The sequence below is a fragment of the Ambystoma mexicanum genome, chromosome 6q (assembly GCF_040938575.1).
Source record: "Ambystoma mexicanum isolate Mex_15411 chromosome 6q, UKY_AmexF1_1, whole genome shotgun sequence".
In the NCBI taxonomy this organism is placed as follows: Eukaryota; Metazoa; Chordata; class Amphibia; order Caudata; family Ambystomatidae; genus Ambystoma; species Ambystoma mexicanum.
In genome coordinates this window covers 658,977,768-658,984,145 of record NC_090937.1, presented here as the reverse complement: position 1 = coordinate 658,984,145, position 6,378 = coordinate 658,977,768, and the positions used below count along the sequence as shown (strand labels likewise).

Below are 6,378 nucleotides of genomic sequence, written 5' to 3'. Positions count from 1 at the left end.
GCATAAGAGCAGGTAGGGGGACTGTAGGGATACAGAAACAGTCTCCAAGTGCGGGGTTGCCAGGGAGGCAGTGCAGTTGAGCAACTGGCAGGGCCGGGCCTGTGAGCAGAGAGGGAAGCCATGCAACCAGTGCAGTTTCAGCCCCTTGGAAAAAGTTGCTCAATGTACTGCATTTTTTGGCTACTGGGTCATTTCAGCAGACAACTGCCATAGTTGGGGACATTGCACAGCCCACGCAGTCACGCTGCCTACACCAGGTGTTGGTAATAATGACTTCACGCCCCTCAGTCCGCAGGCCCATCCACATGCCCAGAACACCGGCAGAAAGGCAGGCCGTGGTCCAGGACTTTTACGGGGTGGCGCACTTCCCTAAAGTGCTTGGCACCATCGATTGCACCCATGTGGCTTTACGTCCACCTAGGGCCACAGAGCACATCTATCGCAATCGCAAGCACTGGTAATTCCATCGATGTGCAGGTCATGTGTGATGGCAGGGGAATCATTACTTCTGTATATGGAAACTATCCAGGGCTCACCCATGATAGTTTCATATTCAGAATGTCACCCCTACACCGGGCCCTGGAAGCTGGGAGGCATGGCAACCCATGGCTCATTGGTGAGTACAAATGCCCCTGCACATGGATGCATGTCACACACAGACAAACACACACCACTGACAAACATTTTCACCTCTACAGGGGACAGTGCCTACCCTCTGAGCACCTACATGATGACGCCAATTTGTAACCCTGCCACACCACCCCAGGTAAGATACAATGCAGCCCATATTGCAACTCGGGCCACAGTGGAGTACACATTCGGAGTGCTCAAGTCACGCTTCTGCCCCCTTGACCACTCTGGTGGTGAGCTGCTATAAACACCACCAGTAGTGTGCAGGATTATTGTGGCAGCATGTGTCCTGCACAATGTTGCAACACAATGTGGCGTACCAGTGGACATGGTGGTGCACCCACATCCCCAACCACATGCATGTCGCCTGCGCATTGTAGGGGAAAGGGCACATGGTGAAGCTGCTCGTACCCAGTTTGTGGCTACATTTTCCACCTAAAATCCAACCCCTGCAGAGTGCACACGGCCCTGGCACATTCCAGATGCCATTCAATGGTGACAAAGGGCCAATCATCTGGGCTCACTAAACCACCCTGAGAATGTGTCCTTGGAAATGCTACATTGTGTGCATCCCTTAGAACTTAAACTAATTCAATCTGGTGAGTACAAAAGGAACACATAGAAGAGCGAGTATACCACTAACACCATGTCAAAGTACACATCTAATTGCTGGTGTGTCACATAAACCCTCCCACTCGTCATGTATAATTATCGCCAGACAATGCCATGGCATGCAATATCAAACGAGATACATAAATGGCCAACACATAACACTACTGTCACAAAGCACTCAACGATGTATGGAACAAGTCGAGAAATAACACACGCTCATACGTTTCCATAATAATCTTGACACAAAACAGTAATTGCCTAGTACAACATACCATAAACACTGGACCTAACAGTGAATCTGTCTGACAGTGACTCATCATATTTCCACAAGTGCCTGAATCTGTTGTAACTTGCACAGGGCAGCCAGGTAGGTTTCATGTGGCTCTGCTAATTTAAGGGGGCAGGTAAGCGCATACAGCAAGAAGTCAAACAAGAATGGAGATAGGCAGGGTAATTCATAACAACGGAACAGGAACAAAGGATGGATCTCAATATTCAACCAAAAAGGGATGGGAACCATGCACTGGACAAACAATGAGTAATCCCACTAGGGGTGTATACTGATAATGATACACAAGTTGGACTCGAAACTGCCCACAGATATAAGGGAAGCCCAATGCCTCTGTGTAAGTTACTTTTACAGGCACCACTCCTTGCAAGCCCATGGAAAGGGGAAGCAGGAGTGGCCTCTGTGTCTGGACCCTAAAGCAGAAACAAGGAGTGTACTAGCACAAGACAAGCCGGTATGGGTCCAGCCGGAACCTAAAGTGGATGCCCTCGGAGGGAAGAGAACGCAACACACTGTTACTTTAATTCACAATAGACCACAGGTAAGACAAGAGAAGGGAAGGTGCAGAGATTGCCTGCTGGGAACCCCAGCAGCCTAACTCTGAACAAAGGAATAACAGATGCACAAGTGAGGACAAGAACAACAATTAAAATAATTAGAGGAAAATAGGCAGTAAAGTCAGCAAGGTTCAGAAGGGGAAAAATAAGTAAATAAAAATCAAAAATGTCCATGTTGGGCCGGGGGTGGGGGGCACCCAGGAGGGTGAAGGGACAGGCTGCATGTCAACACCCACATGTGTGGATGTTGAGAAACTAAATACCCCTCCATGGGCTCATGGGCCGCACAGCTATCATGGAGTGGGAGGGCTGTCGCTACCTTCCTGTGTAGCATCTGAAGGTGGTAGATGTAAGGGAGGTTCAGCACGTATAGCCCTCACCTGGTCCTCCATGGCAGCGGCCAGGCAGGACTGAAATGAATGCATCTGCAACATGAAGCCTTGGAGGTCCGCATGCAACACCTCATGGGATGCACAGAGTTCCTCCGAGATGGTACAAGTCAACAGTTGCATCTGCTGTTCATAGTGTGTACTGCGGGCTGCCTCTTGCACTTCCAGTGTAGCTCTGAGGGACAGAAACTCTTCCCTCAGGGATTACCTGTGGGCCCAAACCTCTGAAAGCAGGGATTCCTGCAGAGACCTCAGTTTCGCCCGTCGGCTCCAGTTGCTGGCCTACATGTGCAGCCTGTGTGAGCGGCATGTGGACTGTAATGCCTGCAACTGGTGCTCTACCTGTGTTGCTGGTTGGGATCATGGAATTGGCCACCCTATACAAGGCTTGAGCCAACATCTCATAGGAAGCACCCTGTTGTTGTGCAACAGTATACATGGACTGCTCCCACACTGTATCGCCAGCCGTAACACGGCCACCGCATGTGCGGGCCCCACGACTGCCTGACCCAATGGAGCATGGCCCTTGACATGATGCCGCTGTCTGCGGCTGTAGGACTGCATCCCTCCCTTGCTCAGCTGTCCCAGGAGCAGGAACCAATACTGTGGAGCATGACCCTGCAGCCATAACCACCACAGACGGACATGACAACACTGACTGGCCGTGTCAGGAGACATGACCCCCTGCAGACGCTTGGGCTACAACAGCACCAACACTTGATGCACTCACCTGCGACAGCATAAAGGAATTCACATCTGGTTCACCACTAGAGCAACTGGTTTCATCAGAGGTGGACTCATACTGAGTCAGGCCCCGGATGGCCTGTAGCACCAGTGGATTTTCATGGGCTGCCACAACACGTCCTCCACTGGTGCTATGTTGCGGCTCAGGATCCTGTTCCTCCTCATTCTCCTCCTCTGCGTCCAATGCCTCATCACCTGCACATGGACAGAAAAATACATGAAGAGCCATGTAAATAGCATAGCCCACACACATGGGTATCACAATGGAGTCCTGCAACACATCAAAAACCAATAAGAGACCAAGGGAGCCAGTTGCTGACGCTTAGATCCGGCTCATACTGAACAGCTAAGGACAATCTTCAACAAAAGAATCTAAGCGTCCACATCTATCTCTCCTACTAACCTCTCAGGTGTCGTAGACTAGGCCCGTGGACCAAATAGGTGCCAAGCCCAAACAAGTCGTTGAAAAAATATTCTAATTTATTAGAACGCACAAGTCAAAAATGCATTGAACTCAAAACATACAATTAGGCAAAAACATGTATAAAACCTAGTACACCTCCAAAACAAGCCTAATACACAATTCTAAAATTGATGCAAACAGATAAAAAAGTGTAAAAATATGATTTTGAAAAAAGTGTACCAATAGTCATGCTCCACAGTATTTGTTCCTGGTCCTGGGACAGCTGAGCAAGGGAGGGATGCAGTCCTGCAGCCACAGACAGCGGAATCACATCAATGAACAAAACTAATCACCCACTAACACCCTGCAAAATATTAGGTATAGGACATATCATAAACAACAAATAGGTAATGTACAAGGTGACACAGCAGTCAGTAGCATCTGGGGTTTCCTTGCTTCAGGAATGCCTCGTGGACCTCTACCAGTGGCCTAAATGAGATCAATTCCCTGTCATAGCTACCAGGGAGCATACATTAACTCAATGGGCCTCATTACGAGGTGGGCAGTAAGGGGTTAACGGCGCTGGTAAAGGTGGCGGAGCCATTAACCCCCTACTGCCCTATTAAGAGGTCTCCAGGCAGCCTTAGCGGGTCCTGCAAGCAGGCCAGCATGCTAACAACGGGTCCGTTATTAACGAGCCTGTTGTTAGCATCATCCCCATTCCGATTGAGCCCTATGGGGGCTTGAATGGGAATGGGGATGCACAGGGTCTGGGTTCCCTGAATGGGGAAATACCGGGCCCTCCACGGTCGGAATGGCCCGGTAATTCCTCATTCAAGGAACCCGGACCCGGTACGGAAGTAGCCATGCCGCTATTAGCGGCATGGTTACCTCCTGACCCCCAATATGTTGTTTTTGTTGTACTGTTACTTATTACAATACATAATCAAAGAGCCAATATGTTTCGTTCAACACCATGTTACATAAAAATTCTGTGAACTTCATCAGGGGGACCAACTGTGCCCTTCCTACATCTATCTTCCTGATAGGGTGCTCATGCAACTCTCAAACGTAGTTGGTGCACAGCCACGTCTGCAACCTCTTAGATTGCCCAACACAACATAAACCCTGGGAGAGAGAGAGAGAGAAGAAAAACAGTCAGAAATCATGTGTGGCTGCTGTTATACTCAGAAGGTACCTCTATCAACCTATTTAAGGCTTACCGTGTACTAACTATTCATCTTGACCACAGACACAGGGGAAGCGCCTCCAAAATGGACAACTCAATATCTGAAAACCGAGAGAGAAAAGAAGAAGGAGAGAAGGAAGTAAAAATGAGGAAGGAGGATGAAGCATCATCTCCATTTCAATGTAGCACTATCATATGTGTAACAGTCCGTTAGTCCGCATCAACTGCCATGTGTGTATCTAAACACTGCACCTCAAAAACCTGCCTGTTTACAAGACTCCCGTTAGTGTTCATATCGAGGTGCTAATCTCACTTAACCATCTTATATGGATCTCTATTCTAGCCATTGCAATTACTTTCAAGGAGTTTGACCATCGTTGTACATATACACTGTTAATTACCTCTGGATCCAATCAAATGCCAGTTCGTAAATGTAGACAAAGAATTCCCCTAGTAACTTCAGTAGATTCGGGAGAACTGACACGGAACCCGTCCAGCTCGTGTTGTGGTGGGAGCCTCTTCACCTTCCGAGTCCTTAACTAGTGGCGTCTATAACAAAGTGTAGAATTAGAATCCATCTGTATTAAGGAAACTTGCACTCTGTTCGTCTGGTCATAATATCTCACGGACTTACAACACTTCTATTCCGTTCCCCACTCACCGTAAGTTTGGAGTCTGGAGTTCCCACATCCGTGCCTTTAGCTGCTCGTCCTCACCACCCATCCGTTGCTGTGTGTTGTTTGTTCGGACTGTTACGCTCAACTAAATATTCCGTAAGTGTGTCAGGTGACTCATGTTACGTTTTGCGTGCATGTGGGATCAGGTGATCGTGCCTACGTCACTCGTCCTAAATGTATGTGTTATTGGGAAATGGATACCCAAGCACAACCTGCCTTCACTTCGTCCAACTGTCATCAAAACTATACACTTTCAGGTGAGGCAAATGTTAAAATATCACACGTCTATGCGATACACGCTAGTTTCGGGAGTCTTCGGGCACGGGCTCACATGTCCACTTGTATGCAATGACCATTTACAAAGTATATGTATATACCCGGATCACGAGCTTGTTATACTCGACTCTTGTAACCCTTATTTCAGCGCCCTACAATGCTAAACCATTGTTTGAAAATGTTAATAGTTGCTGTTCTCTTAATTGAATAAAAAGGAGCAGCCAGTTGGCTGAGGTCACATGCTGATATCGTGACTGACCTGACCGGTGGTGTGCAATACACACATCTCTATCCGTTCATATATCGCAAGGTTGCTGTTCAGCTTTTAATTAATCACATGAGTGGAGGGAACTCACAAACCCGAAATGGTATTGAGTCAATGTTGTAATAGCTAAGGTGTATAAAAGCTCAGACACTCATAGTCAACTCAAAACTCAGGGGAATGGCGTGTCAATGTTTCCAGTAACCTGTTCATTTAACCCACTTTCTGCTGATCCAGTAAGACAGATGAGCCACTGTTCAACTTCTTAGTGTCCGCTTCACTTTGGCTAGTTCTTTCCAGTTGCCACAGTACCGTCCATTTCAGTTCTTCCGCATCATGTTTCATTATAG

General features: G+C 47.8%; 1 long non-coding RNA gene across 1 annotated transcript; it reads right to left on the bottom strand.

Annotated features, from left to right (window-relative positions):
- Nucleotides 1-3,850: 3,850 nt before the first annotated feature.
- Nucleotides 3,851-5,354, bottom strand: LOC138515537 (uncharacterized). The gene is made up of 3 exons (XR_011282060.1): nucleotides 5,215-5,354; nucleotides 4,848-4,914; nucleotides 3,851-4,752 (listed from the first exon to the last, which is right to left on the bottom strand). It is a non-coding gene; the product is annotated as an uncharacterized lncRNA (long non-coding RNA).
- Between the last annotated feature and the right edge of the window lie 1,024 nt (nucleotides 5,355-6,378).